The 18,326-nt window shown below is 51.8% G+C and overlaps 1 pseudogene; it reads right to left on the reverse strand.

Moving 5' to 3' along the window:
• The window catches only part of LOC141937019 (scavenger receptor cysteine-rich type 1 protein M130-like), a 61,158-nt pseudogene extending 57,570 nt beyond the window's left edge, over positions 1-3,588 (reverse strand).
• Between the last annotated feature and the right edge of the window lie 14,738 nt (positions 3,589-18,326).

Below are 18,326 nucleotides of genomic sequence, written 5' to 3' on the forward strand. Positions count from 1 at the left end.
TGGTGCTCTTGTACCCTCTGTAGCTGGCAGAGAGGCCAGAGGGACAACAAGCCCTTGTTTTCCTCCTGCATTATTTTCATGCTGCAGACAACCCCATCCACCCCTCCTGCCCTCACCCCCGGCCCAGCACGGCCCTTGCTCTGTTACCCAGTCCCCACCACAGCCCCAGTGTTCAACACCCCTCCCTGTGTCCTTACGTGTGCAGGTGACAACAGCGCTGTTTGCGTGGGTGCAGGGCTGGTCCTTGGGCGACCCCTTGGGGCAGGAGGCGAGGAGGGATTCATTCCCCACACACTGCAGCTCTCCATCCCAGATGGGACCCACCCCTTCTCCAAAGGGACTTCCTCCAGGGACAGGCAGGGCTGCGCCGCACTGCAACTCCCTGCAGAGCACGTCAGCAGCTTTGGGACCAAAGTGGGAAGCGCAGACAGTTTTCCACTGGCCCCCGTCATGGATCTGCACACGTCCTGAGCAGCGGCTCCTCCCTTCCACCAGACGGACAAATCCTGCAAAAAACCCAAAACAGTTGGGAGTTCCCAGAGCCCTCTGGCAGTTACATGCCCACATCCCACATCACCTCTGAGCAAGCTGTGACCAATTCACCCATTGCACATCCCAGAGGAAGCTGCTGGGGGAGCGTTGGTGACACAAACACATCCAGGCTCCCTTGCACCCCTTCGCTACACCGTCACAGCACATTCCGGGTTTTGGCCAGGATAGATTTATATTCCCTTGGGCTGAGAGGGAGAACAGCTAGAGGGCTGGATCCCGATCAATCATTGGAGTATTTCATACCATGTGACATCACGCTCAGGGTATATAGGCGGATGAGGGCTCTCTCTAGTGCGCTCTATGCGGTTTTGCGGGATTTTCTGGTGCAGTCAGATTACTACTGGGGGGTGGGCTGCATACCTATCGCCGTGCTCGGTAAGCCACTGCTGCATTTTACACGTCTTTGGACTCACTACTATTACTGATGTTTTCTTGTTACTTTTAGTAAATCTTTTTTTTTATTCAACCTACGAATTTTCTTCTTTTTGTGTCTCCACTATTTCACCGGGGAGAGGGGAGGGGGAGGTGAAAGTCTGGCCACGTAGTGATTGCTTGCCAGCTGAGTTCAAAGCACAACAGGCACTCAAGCTTATGTGTCTGTGACAGACCCACAGCACACCGTGCAAACCATGTGGGTGCCTTTGGGACCAAAGTTTAAGTCACAGACAGTTTTCCAAAGGTCCTCCTCATGGATCACTATACGTCCTCAGGAGGGGCTGTCCCCTTAGAGCAGCTGGAGAGATTCTGGAGCAACCAAAGACCCCTGAGAGTTCCCACAGCCCTCTGGCAATACCCTGACTGATCTCCAAGGTGGCCACAGGCAAAAAGCCCTACGACATCCCCAGCTGCTCTCAGGGGGTGCTGATGGCAAAAACACATCAGCCCCAGCCTGCTGCTCCTCGGAAATCGGCACAGAACTTCTGGGCTTGCTTCTCTACCAACAGCCACAGCCACAGGAATCTCTCAGAGAAACTGCTGCTGCCCCAGAGAACTTGGGCTACCCAGTACTGGTCCCTGGGCACTGTCACACCCAAAGCTCTTGGGGTTGAGGGAAAAGGGCACAGGCACTGTTGGGTGGTGCAGCTTCCTCTGTCCCACTGAGCTCAGGGTCAGGCGTGAGGAACCTCTTGGTGGCACGAGAAGCCCACCTTGTTTCCACAGGGGTCTTGAGCTGTTGGGGCACTGCTGGGATATAGAACGTGTCACAGGGCAAAAGTACAGTGAGGATGTACTGCTCAGGTGCCCACCCAGGAAAGAGGTTCTCAGCCTCAGCCAGAGTGCACTGCTGGGCATGCATGTCCCTGCCCATGGCTGGGCAGAAGGCAGGAGAGTGGACGGAAGAGCAGCCCTGGGCTTACACGAGCTCCCGGTGCAAGGGCAGGCACAGAGCAGAGACAGTAAGTGCTGACAAATCCCCCGTGGCACCGAGCAGCCAGGGGTTGGGGCAGGCAGGAGAGGCTGGGCAGCAGGTCAGCACTGCCTGGACGGGGCCATGTCCCCATGCTCAGGCTCTCATGGGGTGACCTGGGAGAGGAACGAGGTGCCACGTGCCACCCTGCTCTTCTGCCCAAGCCCAGTGCTTCTCCTCTACAAGCAACCCCTTTGATTCAGTCAAGGGACACGTGTCTACTTGGAGGCACAACCCAACAGCAGCTATCCATCTCATGCCCTTGGCCAGGACTGTGGGTGGCCACATGAGTCACTTGCGGTGCCTCTGGCATGGGGGCACCTTGCCCTCAGCACCGATAGACAGGTCCTGGGTGAACAGGAGGAGAAAGATGGGAATCAACAGACAGTGCAGGGCAGAGATGGAGGGTTCATCTGCGCAACTCAGGGGCCAGGCACGGTAAGGGCAACCCTGGGCAGGTTCCTACTGGCCTTTCCCCAGGGACTGGGGACACCAGTAATGACAGTGCCAGCTCAGCAGTGTGACCAGCCACATTGGGCAATGCTCTGGTGCCTGACGGTTGATCCCTGAGGGCACAGCCAGGTTCCTTCCACAATCCCAACCCCAGAGATGGAGAATAGCTTGTCCCCTTACCTGAACACATCACTCCAGCGTCCTCATCATGATCACAGTCATTTTCACCCCATCCGCTGTGTGTGCAGTCAGACAGGGCAGATTCGGTGCCTTTACAGCCAACATCATCCATCCAAATGGGGCCAGATCCTATCCCAAAGTGTCCATACTTAGGAGCTCGAACAGCAGACCCACAGCCCAGCTGCTTACAAACCACTGCTGCATCAGTCATGTCCCAATAGTCACCACACACGGTCCCCCACTGGTCTTGTTGTTTCACCTCGACTCTCCCAGCGCAGCGACTGCCGCCATCTGCCAGCCTCACCTCCACAGCACCTTCAAACACCAACATGAACTGGGTCAGGAGAGCACCAAGCCCCAGCACTGTCGCTCTCAAGGAACTCCCTGCCAGGGTAGAGTCAGAGGTACCAGGGTGGGAGCCCACTCTTCTCCAGGCTGTCCCCAGGGCACTTCAGGGGACCCTTCTATCCTCATGGGCTGTGCAATGCTGTGGGTTCCCAGATGTAAACTTGCTCAGTCATTTGCCATCCCACCACACAAGGCATCTTTTCACAGCCCAATGGCTACCGCCCTCTTGCCCATGGCCACCCACACACTGCCCAGCCTTGCACTCGGCACCTTCTCCTCCCCAGCACCCCCTGAACAGCCCCATGTGCCCAGGCCTGCAGCTTCCCATGCAAACTGCCTGCCCCAGCACCATCCAAACCCACCCCCAAGCCCAGGGCTTTCCTTGTCCCCACTGAGAGGATCCAGAATGTCCCCGCACCCACATCCCCTCCTCACCCCTGGTGTCAGCCCTTTCCCTGCACTGGGCCAGACCCCCAGGCAAGATGTCCCCCTACAATAGATGCTCCGGTCCCCTTCCCTCGGTGGGGTACAAACTGTCCCTGTGGGGTCAGGGATCCCTAGAACAAGGGGGCAGGGAACAGCACACAAACCCTTCAGGGTACCCGAGAGATTGGCAGTGCCCTGTAGGGATCTCTGAGTGCTTCCATCACCCACTAGTCCACCACCAGCTCCAGAGGCTCACTGCTAGGGAACAGGGGGTCCCAAAAAGGTACCCCAGCACAGGGTGTCTCTGATTGCAGCCATGCACAGGCTGCCCTAAACAGCAGCAGCTGGAGAAGGAGATGATACTCTCTCCCACCCAGGTGGGCACAGGGTCCAGGGACTTGAGCACCTTCTGCCCCTCCTCTCAGTGGCACCTGCAAAGAATCCCCATTCCCTGATAGATCCCAATGACCACGCTGGTACCTGTTGGCCCTGTGCTGTGGGACAAGGGAGATGGCACTTACCCCTGCACAGCTGTACCCAGAGGAGCAGCCACAGCATCTGAGGGGAAAGGACTCCCTCTGTGCCCATCCTGAGCCTCCTGCCCTGTCCGCACATCCCTGCTGTGCCACACTCCCTGCCACAGCTCCTGGGAACTCATGGGGACAATGACGACGGGAGGGCAATATATCTCTGCTGATGCCAGCCCAGCTACAGGAAGAGCCAATCAAAGCAGCAGCCCCTTTTTAGACATTATCGGGACCTATCTCCCCTCCGACACAGCCCAGCCCTCCAATGAACTTCTCCAGTGCCATTCATGACCATATATGAGGGATGGCTCCGCTGCAGGTGTCACGTCACTGTGGCGGTGGGGTGTCACAGGACAGGGTCAGTTGTAGTGGGAGAAATGGGTTTTTCATGCCTTGAACCCTGCTGTGTGGACCAGGAGCACTGAGCATCTCCTATACTGGGCACAACCAAGAGCCCAACATGCGAGTGTCCAGCCATCCCCATGCCATGGGAACAACAGGGCTGGGACTGCACCGGGGGATGTGTCAGGAAGGGAACAGCCCCTGCCCCTGCTTCAGACCCTTTGTGCTGAGAGCATCAGCTGGGAAGGGGCCTTATCCCAGGCCAGAGCCCCATCCCAGGAGCGCTGACTCACCCGTCCCTCCCTGGAGAGCCCCACGGAAGGTCCCTTCCAATGAGATGGAGCTGGAGCTGGGACATGTCCCTGTCCTGGCAGCAGACACACAGCTCAGACATATCCCTGACTCTCAGCATGTCATTGAGGGGCCGTTATTCCCCACGGGTGGCTCGGGAGCTGCAGCCTGCAGGTGCACAAACCACAGCCCACGTGACCTCGCAGCGCTCCCTGTGCTTCCCCCTGCAGAGCCCGGGCAGGAAGTCTGTGGTTTCCTCCTGGCACCAAGCCCAGGCACATCCCTGTGGTACCCTCAAACTCCCCCTACCCCAACAGCTCCAGCCAGGGCTGCAGGGGCTGCTCCTTCAGCCTTGCAGACACGGGGCCGGGCAGCTCCTGGCCACCACAATGCCCCTCTGATGCACACGGCTGCTCTGCACTGAGCCCCATGGCCACAGGGTGCCATCGGTGACGTGACTTCACACCCTCCTATGGCCACCACTGTTTGCTCATGAGTTACACTGACAGTGACCTCACACCCTCCTGCTGCCACTGCTTGTGTGCACGAGTCACACTGTCACACGTGTGTGTGGTGTATGGACTTCTGCTGGCAATGGTTCTTCCAAAAAGCCATATTTGGACACAGTCTAAAGATCATTTCGGTGACATCAGAAGCACCTACACAAGCTATGGGCCAGATCCTGCCCTATCAGCTGCTCAGGCACCAGTGACATCACAAGCTCACACACAGCCATGGGCATGCTCCTGCCCTATCTGCTACTCAGACACAGGTGATGTCATAGCATCTACCTCTGATATTGTCCTGCTGCTGGCCTATCGGCTGTTCAGACACCAATGACCTCAAACCCACCGACACAAACTACGGGCCTGCTCCTGCCCTATCAGCTGCTCAGGCAGCAGGGACATTATAAGCACCTACACATGCCGTGGGCCTACTCCAGGCCTATGAGCTACTCAGGCGTGAGTGACCTCATCAGCACAGACACAAGCCATGGGCCTGCTCCTGCCCTATCAGCTACTCAGGCAACAGTGACCTCAAAACAACCTACATGTACTTGTCATGGTTTAACCCCAGCCAGCAGCTCAGCCCCACACAGTCCCTCGCTCACTATTTCGCTAAATACAAAGTTAATTCTACACCAGCCAAAACCAGTACAATGTCAGATGCCTGCTCCTGCCCTGTCAGCTACTCAGGCACCAGTGACCTCACAAGTGCATATACACCTCTTGCCATGTTCTCGCTGTTGACATATTCGGCCTCTGGTGACCTCACATGCACCTGTAGAGGCCATGCACCTGGTCCTGGCCAATCAGCTATTCAGCCAAGAGTGACATCACAAGTACATACCCAATGCATTTGGCTCCCTCTTGCCTATCAGCTACCTTGGACATCAGTGACCTGACCACCACACATCCCTCCACTTGTTATCTGCTCGCCTATGAGATAAGAAGGCACAAGTGACCTCACAAGCTCTGACACAAGTCATGTGCATGCACTCGGTCTATCAGCTACTCAGGCACCAGCAATCTCACAAGCACTTACACAAGCCATGTACCAGCTCCCAGCCTGTGATCTACTAAGGCACCAGTGGCCTCACAAGCACATACCAACCTAGTTGCTCTGTGCTTGTGTGCTGGGTAACTCTGTGTGGCAGCCCCCACCCAGTCACTTGCTCACTCCCCAGCAGCGGGATTATGGTGGGAAGTGGAAGGAGAAAAGTGAGGGAAACAATCTCATGGGCTGAGATAAAAACAGTTGAGTAAGCAGAGCAGCAATGACTCAGAGCAGGAGATTGATCCCCGGCCAGACTCTGAGCAAAGGATACTTTGAAGAACACCCTCCACTCCCCCAGTTTTATTGCTGTTCGTGACGTCATATGGTGTGGTGTATTGATTTGGTCACTTGGGGGTCAGCTGTCCTGGTTTTGTCCCCTCCCAGACCCTTGCTACCACCAGCCTCCTGCTTGTCAGGGCAGAGGGAGAAATAGTGAAGACCTTGACACTGTGCAAGCACTGCTCAGCAACAGCTACAGTGTTGGGGTGTTATCAAAGCTGTTTTGGCCACCATGGCAAAGCACAGCACCATAGGGGCTGCTGAGAAGAAAATTAACTCCATCCCAGCCAGACCCAGTGCAATCCCCACTCCTTATTCCATACCATGTGCATCCTGCTCAGCTCCTACCGTATTCAATACATTTACATCCACCACCACCACCCCCTTCCCCATCCCTTGACATGACACATGCACAGCACACTGGGTTTGGCTGGTGTGGCTCAAGCAGACTTGGACAAGTCCCAGCACACCCTTGACTTCTCCCCTCACTCAGTCAGCCAGAGCCTTTGGAAACATTCAGTCAGGTTATCAACCTAAAGACAAGAAAATTTATGTAGCACCAGCCTGCACCCCACAGTGGTCTTACAGGTAGCTGTGACACCCCCCACAGCCATGGGGAAAGGGAGTTCCCCACCAGCACCCTACCCCTCTGTTTGGCACCTCAAAATCCAGTTTGTGGTTCATGGGCTAACTGGTGAGTTCCTCTGGCTCGCGTGGTCTTTTTTGGAATCCCCTCTGGGTCTTTTCTCTATTGTCCCCATGCACATATTCTTCTGAAGTTGGCATTTTGTCCTGGTTTTCCCCATTTGCAGACAGTGTTGCCTGTGCCTTGCAGCACCTAGAAGAGCTCAGAGTCTGCCCCAGTCTACCCTGCCTGGCCGTCCGGCAGGGCTGGGCTGCTGGGGGCCTTCCAGTCCAGCTGGCAGGATCGGGCTCTTCTTTGGATGTTACAGGGATGGTACTGAGGGCCCCTTAGTGGTGTCCTGGGAGGGGCCATAGCCGTGGGGCACGTTCCAGCTTGTCTGTGTCCTCCCCACCTTCTTGAGGTTCCCCCAGCCCAGACATGTCTGGACTTCTGCAGCCTGGTAAAGTAGGGGACCTCGACTCCTACAGTATTCCTATGATACTTTATTGCAATTGATGCTATTCCTCAGAAGAAATGATAAATGGGATGAGGTGGTATATGCTGATATGTTTTTCACCTTAAGAAATCATCCTGAGTGGCAAAAAGAGTGTGGTAGAAATTTGGCCCCTCAGGATCCCCTTGTTTTGGCATTAGAAAAGAATAAAAAGAGGGAACAGGGAAAATTGAAGCGATGTTGTTCAGCATGTAGTATTGGAGAAAGATGTCTAAAAGTGAAGGACTGGGGAGCTGAAGAAAGGATGGAGGATTATGTACTGCCACCTCCTATATTGCCTGCAGGATTTCCAGATGAGGAAAATGACGCTGGGGCAGGGCCACTAGTGGAAAGATCAACCCCAATTACTGCCCGAACTCGTAGTAAAACAGGACCAGTTAAAGTCCTCTTTAATATGGGAGACTTGGATGCTTGGAAGGAAGTGGTTAAAGGGTATAGAGATGATCCACTGAAGATTGCCAACAGATTTGAATTAATAATTAAAAATCAAAACCCAGATTGGAAAGATATAGACATAATGTTAGGTGCAATGACTGAAAATGAGAAACAGCTGGTTTTAAAAACTGCCCAAACCCAAGTGCAGGCTCAGATTACAGCTGGAATGCTGGTAGGGGGAGTTGATCAGTATGTTCCCCTGACTGACCCGAATTGGGATCCAAATGATAATATGGATTATCGCATGTTAAAGCGATATCCAGATTGGATAAAATTTGGATTGGAGAATGCAATCCCAAAGGCTATAAATTGGTCAGCACTTTATACTGTAAAGCAGGGGCAAACTGAAACCCCTACAGAATTCTTAGACAAATTACAATTGGCAATGCGTAAATATACTGCCTTAGGCCCCTCATCTGATGTAGGGCAGCAACAATTGGTATCATTGGTTTTGGGCCAATCATCGGAAGATATTAGGAGAAAACTCCAGAAACTAAAAGAGCCTGAAGCGTGGGATTTGGAGAAGTTAATTGAAGAAGCCTGGAGGGTATACAGAAATAGAGAAAACAGTGATAAGAGAAAATTAAATAGAACAATATCCATAACAACAATTGCAGCATTAGAACGAAGTGCGGGCCCTCAGAGACTCCCTGGATGCAGAGGTAAAGGAGGACCTCCTGTGGGAACTCGAAGTTTCCAAACAACACTGAGACCAGATCAGTGTGCTTATTGTGGAGAAAGCGGGCATTGGAAAAAGGACTGTCGGAAACTGAGAAAAGTAAAGCCTGAAGTGATTGCTGAAATGGAATGACAGGGACCTGGGGAATCTACCCGAGCGGATCCACTGGTTAAATTGAAGCTAAAGAATCAGAATGAGCAGATAGAATTTCTTATAGATATGGGTGCCTCATATTCTGTATTAAATCAGGAACTAATACCTGTAGGTCACAATTTTGTAACTGTAATAGGAGCTACTAGCCAGCAAAAGAAGGCTTTCTTTTTACAGCCAATTGAATTTAAGATTGGAAAACAAATGGGAATTCACAAATTACTTTATTTACCAGAATCTCCAAAATCCTTATTGGGACGGGACTTATTAGAGCAATTAGAGGCACAGATAATTTTTGAAAAGGATAAAATAGAACTCAGAGTGAAAATAATCAACTAATTAAAATTTTAAGTTTAGCTATGATTCAAATGGAAAAACAAACTGAGGGTACCCCAGAACTTGGCAAAATATTAGATCAAGTGTATCCAGGAGTATGGGCCTCTGAAACTCCTGGTAAGGCCAAAAATACTATGCCAGTGAAAGTGGAATTAACACCTGGTTCTGGTGCAATTAAAATGAAACAGTATCCTTTAAGATTGGAAGATCGGAGAGGTATAAAAAAACATAATTGGAAGATTCTTAAAATTTGGTTTGAATCAGAATTTAATACCCCAATTTTACTGATAAAGAAGCTGGATGGGAAATATAGAATAGTACAAGACTTACGGGCAGTTAACAGAATTGTGGAAGATCTATACCCAGTAGTAGCAAATCCATACAGCTTAGTAACTAGCCTCAAAGAAACATAGGAATAGTTTACAGCATTGGATTTAAAAGATGCATTCTTTGGCCTCACCTTGGCCCCTGAAAGCCACCATCTGTTTGCCTTTGAATGGGAAAACGCCGATTCAGAGCGTATAACCATAAAACTCAACTTACTGGACAGTGTTACCCCAGGGATTTAAAAATAGCCCTACAATTTTTGGAAACCAATTAGCAAGAGAACTAGAACTTTGGGAAAGGCCTCCAGGTAATGGCATCCTTTTTCAATATGTAGATGATATCTTAATAGCTACAGAGAAAAGAGAAGAATGTAAAGAATGGACTGTGAGCTTACTGAACTTTCTTGGACTAAGTGGTTATCGAGTGTCATTACAGAAAGCTCAAAAAGCAGATTGAGGTCAGCACAGTTGAAGAGGAGGTGGTCAGGGACCTGCTACACCACTTGGATGCACACAAGTCTGTGGGACCGGATGGGTTACACCCAAGGGTACTGAGGGAGTTGGCAGATGTGCTCGCCAAGCCGCTTTCCATGATCTACCTGAAATCATGGCTAACTGGGGAGGTCCCAACGGACTGGAGGGTGGCCAATGTGACACCCATCTACAAGAAAGGCAGAAAGGAGGATCCGGGAAACTATAGACCTGTCAGTCTGACCTCGGTGCCAGGGAAGGTCATGGAGCAGCTCATCTTGAGTGCCATTAAAAGTCATATAATGGACAACCAGGGGATCAGGCCCAGTCAGCATGGGTTTATGAAAGGCAGGTCCTGCCTGACAAACCTGATCTCCTTCTACGACAGGGCGACCTGCTTATTGGATGAGGGAAAGGCTGTGGATGTTGTTTACCTTGACTTCAGTAAGGCCTTTGACACCGTTTCCCACAGCATTCTCCTGGCAAAACTGGCTGCTCGAGGCTTGGATGGGCACACGCTTCGCTGGGTAAAAAAGCTGGCTGGATGGCCGGGCCCAAAGAGTTGTGGTGAACGGAGTTAAATCCAGTTGGAGGCCAGTCACGAGTGGTGTCCCCCAGGGCTTGGTTTTAAGGCCATTCCTGTTTAACATCTTTATTGATGATCTGGACAAGGGGATCGAGTGCACCCTCAGTAAGTTTGCAGACGACACCAAGTTGGGTGGGAGTGTTGATCTGCTCGAGGGTAGGGAGGCTCTGCAGAGAGACCTGGACAGGCTGGAGCGATGGGCTGAGGCCAACTGTATGAGCTTCAATAAGGCCAAATGCCGGGTGCTGCCCTTGGGCCACAACAACCCCCAGCAGTGCTACAGGCTTGGGGAGGAGTGGCTGGAGAGCTGCCAGTCAGAGAGGGACCTGGGGTGGTTGATTGACAGCTGGCTGAACATGAGCCAGTAGTCTGCCCAGGTGGCCAAGAAGGCCAATGGCATCCTGGCTTGTGTCAGAAATAGTGTGGCCAGCAGGGACAAGGAAGTGATCTTGCCCATGTACTCGGCACTGGCGAGGCTGCCCCTTGATGACTGTGTTCAGTTTTGGGCCCCTCCCTACAAAAAGGACATTGAATCACTTGAGCGTGTCCAGAGAACGGCAACGAAGCTGGTGAAGAGTCTGGAGCACATGTCATACGAGGAGCGACTGAGGGAACTGGGGTTGTTTAGTCTGGAGAAGAGGAGACTGAGGGGAGACCTCGTTGCCCTCTACAGCTACCTGAAAGGAGGTTGCAGAGAGCTGGGGATGAGCCTCTTTAACCAAGTAACAAGTGATAGGACAAGAGGTAATGGCCTCAAATTGCACCAGGGAATTTAGACTAGATATTAGGAAGAATTTCCTTATAGAACAGTAGTCAGGCATTGGAATGGGCTGCCCAGGGAGGTAGTGGAGTTCCCATCCCTGGAGGTATTTAAGAGTTGGGTTGACATAGTGCTTAGGGTTATGGTGTAGTTGGGAACTATCAATGCTATGTTAATGGTTGGACTAGATGATCTTCAAGGTCTTTTCTAACCTAGACGTTTCTGTGATTCTGATTCTGTGAAATCCTGAAACAGAAGTGGTCTATTTGGGATTCCTCATCTCCAAAGGACAACGACAGTTTGGAACTGAAAGGAAAGAGGCCATCTGTAGGACTCCAGAGCCAACTATGGTAAAGGAACTTTGAACTTTTCTAGGAATGACAGGTTGGTGCCGTCTATAGATTTATAATTATGACTAATAGTAAAACTTTATATGAACTATTGAAAGGTAATCAGAAGCAATTAATCTGGACTGATGAGGCCAAAAGAGCATTTAAAGAGTTAAGATTAGAACTGATGAGAGCCCCTGCTTTGGGCTTGCCAGATGTGACTAAACTTTTTTGGTTGTATGCCTATGAAAAACAAGGAGTGGCCCTAGGAATTTTAGCCCAAAGATTGGGACCCTACAAGCAAGCAGTAGCATATTTTTCCAAATAATTGGTTTAAGTCAGCAAAGGATGGCCAGGATGCCTCCGGGCAGTGGCGGCTGTTGTCACAATCATTCAAGAGGCTCAAAAGTTTACCCTGGGGCAGAAGATCATCGTTCACACTTCCCATGCAGTAACTTCTGTTTTGGAACAAAAAGGCGGACATTGGTTATCACCGTCTAGATTTTTAAAATATCAGGCAGTCCTAATGGAGCAGGACGATGTGGAAATTATTCCATCTACAATAGTTAACCCTGCCTCTTTTCTAAGTGACAAATAGGAAACTGACCCCATTATACATGACTGCACAGAAACAATTGAAACCATCTATGCGAGTAGACCTGACCTGAAAGAAGAACCGTTGGAAGAAGCCGACCATACCTGGTATACAGATGGAAGCAGTTTTGTGAAAAATGGAGTCCGAAGGGCCAGATACACAGTGACAACGACAGATCAGGTAATAGAAGCAAAACCTCTCCCAAAAGGTACATCAGCACAGAGGGCGGAGATAATCGCCTTAACGAGAGCACTGGAGCTCGCTGAAGGACTACGTGTAAATATATGGACAGATTCAAAGTATGCCTATGGTGTAGTGCATGCTCATGGAGTGATCTGGAAAGAACAAGGACTTTTAACTACACAAGGAAAAAGTATTAAACACGCAGATATTACAAATTTTGGAAGCAATCCGATTTCCGACAGCTGTGGCCATCGTGCATTGTAGAGGACATCAGAAAGGTAATACTGACCAGGAGGTGGGTAACAAATTGGCTGGTTATAAGGCAAGGCAAGCAATGGAACAAGGTGAGGTATTAAGTTTGATTCCTAAAAAAATCTCTATCATTACCTGAAACAGTAAAATCTGATGAAAAAGATAAAAAGCTAAAATTGATTAGTCAAATTGGGCAACAGTAGAAGACAATCGAGTAATAGTTCCCTTTAGAATATTATGGACATTGGTAAAATTAAACATGAAAAAAGTCACTGGGGAACAGAAGCTCTGTATAATTCTCTCTCTAAGCAAATAATAGATCGAAACTTGTTTCAAAATATGAGAAATGTGGTTAACAAATATGAGACATGTTTGAAAAATAACCCAAAAGTAGAGCACCAAGTAAAGTTTAGAAATATTAGCAAAGGATGTGTTCCAGGTCAAAGTCGGGAAATAGACTTCTCAGAATTGCCTAGAAAAGGGGGGTATAGATATCTGTCAATATTAACAGACACCTATTCCAGTTGGCCTGAAGCATTTCCCTGTCGAACTAATAAAGCTCGAGAAGTGACTAAAATTCTGTTAGCAAAAGAATTTGCTTAGAAAAAAGAAAAGGGGGGAAATGAAGGGAAGCTGCTACAAGTATGCTTGAAATTGCTAATTTACAGGGACCTGTAATATAAGACATTTAGTTTTAACGTTAGACATCACTGGTATTTTACTAGCTTTTTTCCCCTGTATTTTTCCTGTATTTTGCTGTAATGTATATAATTTCATTTATCCTTTTTCCTAACTACCCTCTGTAGTCATTACCCACTTGTAAGATGTTTTGAAACCTTTAACTCCTTGCCCAGTAGAGATAAGACAGACCTTGGACAGTCTGAAAAACTCCCTGAGTACATCCCTAATAGCAGGAACCTAAAAAAACAAGTGTCTAAGAAGACTCCAGTGTTGAGATAAGTGCTGAGAGCTGGAACAAACAGGAGCTGAAGGATGCATGAAGTAACTCTATGACCAGATATGGACACTAGAAACCTAATTCACTAACGGACAGTGTGAGGAAGAGTATGTGGACCCCTAAGGAGGGGAGAAGACCCTCACTCTATTTTTACTATGCCTGCTCAGAGTATGTAAATGAATTCTGAGAACCCATTAGCATAAGACTGCCTTTTCTAAGAAATGTGATACATACGTGTGCTTTTTGTGTATATTAGTCAGAGAGTTTTGTTAGTAAGCGTGGCACTTGTGGTGGAGCGATCCCCAGTGCTGCCCAGCGCTGTGAATGAAGAACACCTGCTTAACAGTTATACTGAATTCTGACTGTGGAGTGAAGCTCTTTGTTTCAGGAGAGCCTGGTGTCCCATTAGCAGAGCCGCAGGGTGTGCCTGTAGCTCTGTCCCCTGTCTGTGCCCACTGTCCTGGGCACTTGTGCCTCCCACCGCAGCACCTGTGCTCTGTTGAGGGACGTTGTGTCCCAGAGTCCTCAGATCATAACCCTGTGCTGAAGCAGCTCCATCGCTGCCCTCAGCTGCTCAGTGCCACTTTCCCCCTGCAGTACTCACTGTGCCCGGGGGCTGAGAGGAGCAGAGAGCCAGGAGTGGGCCCAGGAGAGGAGAGGCTGTGGCTCATGACTGCCCCTTTCTGTCCCCTCATCCTGCCTGGGGGCTCTAGGGAAGCCCATTCCCACAGATGGGAGAGGTGAAGGAGGCCAGGGAAGCCTGTCTTGTTGCTGCAGGAAAGTCCCCTGGCTTGACCTCCTTGCCATGGGGGGCAGGGGCAGGATCAGGCCTCATGCTGGTGTGTCCCATCCGCATGCTGAGCCTTGCAGATGCACACCCTGCCCTGGCAGTGACCCCCTGCCCTCCATAGACACTGGAGGGTCTCACTCTCTGGTCCACAGACTCGGGGACCCTAGCCCCCTCATGGGACCTGCGTTCCCAGTGCAGCCCCCGGGCAGACATTCTGCAGGCCACAGCTTGCTCACTGTGGAGCAGGGCTGCCTGGGGCCATTTTGCAGGGGCTGCAGGTCTGCCCGCAGCTGCTTGAGGCAGAGACTCAGGGGTGTCCATGCCCATGTCAGCCAGGCTAGCCCCTTGCTCACCTGTGAGCTTGGGGCAGCTGGGGTTGATCTTCTCTCTTCCTCCTGCCAGGAGTCGAACCCTGTGCGGGAGCTCTCAATCCATCACCATCCACCTTTCAAGATGCGATGGAGTTTGTGGTGGGCAGCAAAGAAAAGATGAAGCAGGAAGTGTGTGAGAGCCTGCTCCCACTGTTGTTCCACCTGCATGACCAAGACAAGCGTGTGGCTGAGGTCGGGATTCCCAACACGCTGACCAGTCCTTTAGGGAGGGCGATGCTGGCACCCATTGGGTGTGCCTGAGCACCAGGGGCCAGGGCTGCTGATAGCCGGAGCCTTTGAACATGCGTCACATTGAGGCCCAACTTGCTGAGTCCCTGAGGACCAGGCGGAGCCCCTCTCCATGTCTGCTGCCTTTCTCCCCCTGCCATGCCTCCAGCTGACCAGAAGGACAGGGATGTGTGTCCTGCCCCACCCTACCCCCTCCATACAGCCCTGTACCAGCACAGTCATGGAAAGGATGTGGCCGCCCTGCAGCTGGCAGGGGCTGAGACATTTCCCAGACCTGCCCTGACTGGTCCCACAGGGCTCAGCAGCAGTCCAGGGCCACCAAGGACCAAACGTTCAAGTCCTGATGGGTTTCCAGCACACTCCAGAGCACCCCCAGCGTGGGGAGAAAAGATTTGGGAGGGACGGTGTGGGATGCAGTCAGGAGAGGGGTCTGGCCCTGTCTCCTGGGTACTGGGTACTGGAGCTCAACCAAGTGGGACACGGAGCTGCAGGTGTGTCCTCATATCCATCGCCTGTGGCTGAGTCCTGCCATCGCACCTTGGTGACTGCAGCACTTCAGCCTCCTCCCAGCCTTGGCAACAGCTCAGAAACATTTGGGGCTCTCTGTACCACTGCTCCAGCACCATGAGGTGCCCAAGGTTGTGGCTGCCCTCTTCTCCTTCCAGGGTGTGGAACCCAGTTGCAGTGTCAGTCCCCAGCTGCTGCATCTTCCCCACATGGGCTGGGACAGCCTCTGAGCTCTGCCAAGGTGAGGGGGGTGCAGGCTCTTCTGCCCTGGGGATGGTGCCATCTCTGCTGCTTGGCAGGCCTCTCAGGAAGCCCTCCTCAGCACTGCATGGTTCCTGAAGTGGGGGCAGATTGCAAACCTAGCTGAGACAGTGCAGGTGTGGAGGATTGGGAAGCACCTGGTGAGTGGAGTCCCAACGCCCCCAGGATCCAGCCTGGGTGAGATCTGCCCCGTTCCCAGCATACGGGATGGAGGGATGTGCTCCCCCTATTGCTGCAGACCCTGGCTGGGTGCTCCACACCCACTGTTTTTCCTCTAGCCCTGGCCAGCTCTGCTCCAGGCTCCTCACCCCTTGCTCCCTGCTGGGGACTTGAAGGAGACCCTGCCACCAGGATGGCAGCACCACATCCTCTGGGAGCACTCTGCTCCCTCTGAACCTCAACGTCACACATCTCCCAGAGGGGAGCTGGGGATGTCCTGGTGAGGGGAGAGGAACAGGAGGGTGGCCCTGGGCAGGGGGATGGCCTGGTTGGGGGTCAGTTCTGCACCAACCCTGCACTGTTCTCCTCTCTTCAGCTGGGCAGGAACAGGCGCAGAGCCAAGGACTATCTGTGCTGGAGCTGGTCATAACTGCAGAGCCTGCAGCAGCCCTTGTGGCTCTGAGGTTCATTGGTGAGCCACGAGCCCTGGGGCCCTTCCATTACCCAGGGTTTTGATGCAGTAAGTCAGGAGCCCCAATGGCCCAGTGTAGGGCCCAGGAACCTGTGGGGCACCCAGTCATGCGCTCCCACCCCTTCCTGAAAAGGTGGGGCTGGCAGGAGGCTCATCACTCCCACACCCCCAGTGCTGCACCACAGGAGCCCCCCAGGCTCAGCCCTTTCTGGGGAGCTGTGCTGCTGGGCAGGTTGGGCAGCGAGGTCCCAGGCTGTGTGTCCCTCGGGGTCATTGGGCAGCACGTGGTGGAGCAGTATGAGAAGATCCAGGGCCTCTGCAAGGGCAGTGGGATGTCAGTGGGGGCTGGTGCAGAGGATGAAGGACTCTGGCACTGAGCTCCTGCCCTATCCAGGACGAGGGGGGGGTCTTCTCTCAGTACCTCCATGGGGAAGGGGATATTTCTGTGCTCCTGGGTATGACCTCTTGGCCATGGGAAGAGCTGTCTGCAATGGGCCCTTCCTGGAGGGGGAGGCCAGGTTTTCCACAGATACAGGCGTGTCTCTCACTTCTGTTTCTCTGTTGCCTCAGTCCTTCAGGGCTTCAGGGAAGACACCAGTCCCCTGGTCTCACCCCTGGCAACTCAGATGCTCCTGATATTGAAAAAAGAAAGGCTGACAGCAAGGTTTAACCTAGGATGGCTGTGCCTCAGGCTGCAGGGGGGCATGGAAGAAATGGCACTCTGCCCCAGGGGACAGTTCTGCTTGAGCAGAGTCAAAGCAGCAGTCCCAGACCCAGGGTGCTCTGCAATCTGTGAACATGTGATTGTTCTGGTAAGATCCTGGCTTCTCCTCCTGCCCACAGACCTGCTCCATTCCTCGGGCGCATCCCATCCCCATTGCTGTGCTACCATTCACCCTGTGAGAGACGAGAAACCAGGCCTGTGAGAAACTAAGAAAAACAGCCGGAGAAAGCAAAAGTTGAGGCTGATCAAAGAAATGCCTCAAACACTCACAAGACAAAACTCTGAGTCACAGGGTGCATTCTGTGGAGGTCGAAGCTGATAAGGCTGCCCCAATAACACAAGATGGGACTGGAGGAGGGAGCCCTGTGAAGGCAGGACGGCTCTGCTCTGGTGCACCTGGCCAAAACTTCAAGGGCCATCTGTCCGGTGAATGACCTTTGCTTCATTATCCACGAAATGCATATTAAAGTTAACACCCCTCAATATGCTAACGAGGGCTAACATGATCATGCTAATTACAACATTCCATGAAACACCTTACCCCTCCCCGTACATGGGATACGTAGATATGTGAGTCGACCTAGGGGATGGACCCAAGGAAAGTGGGTATAAATCAAGAAGGGGGGGGGGCAGGGAGAGAGAGTGCAGTGAAGCGAAGAAGACGGATGCCAGTGAAAAAGACAGATGCTTCCTGTGCCTCCTGGAACCCTCGTCGGCAGGATCAGCGCAGACACCCAGCCCAGTGATCTGTATTTCCCCATTCCCTCTATCTCCCTCTTTTCCCTTTCCTATTAAGAAATGCAAGGCATATTGTATTGCTTGGCACAACTTGCTATATACTTAGCCAGCTATCGTATGTTCAATTAGTACATTGTGAGTAGTTAATAAATGTTTGGACTTGGAGACTTGTTGTCCGCTCCATTGGGGATTTGCGAATCTGAGTCACTTGTCTCCCTTGTCTGAGTGGGACGTGACATCACCCTGTTGTGCTTTTCCCAAAGACGGAGCCCTCCTTCTTCAGCAGGTGTGGGTATCTTCTCTTTGTGAAGAGTAACAGGGAAGAAACCTACCCCAAAATAATCAGCACTGTCCTGAGAGTGGCAAGACATCTGCTCTTTCAAGATGTCCATGCCAGTGCAGAGCACACCCACACACAAAGTGAAGTAGAGGGGCAAAATCACCATCCTTGACCTGCTGGCCAAACTTCCTTGTAGGCAGCCCTGGATATGGT

Source organism: Strix uralensis, chromosome 36, assembly GCF_047716275.1.
Source record: "Strix uralensis isolate ZFMK-TIS-50842 chromosome 36, bStrUra1, whole genome shotgun sequence".
NCBI classification, from domain to species: domain Eukaryota; kingdom Metazoa; phylum Chordata; class Aves; order Strigiformes; family Strigidae; genus Strix; species Strix uralensis.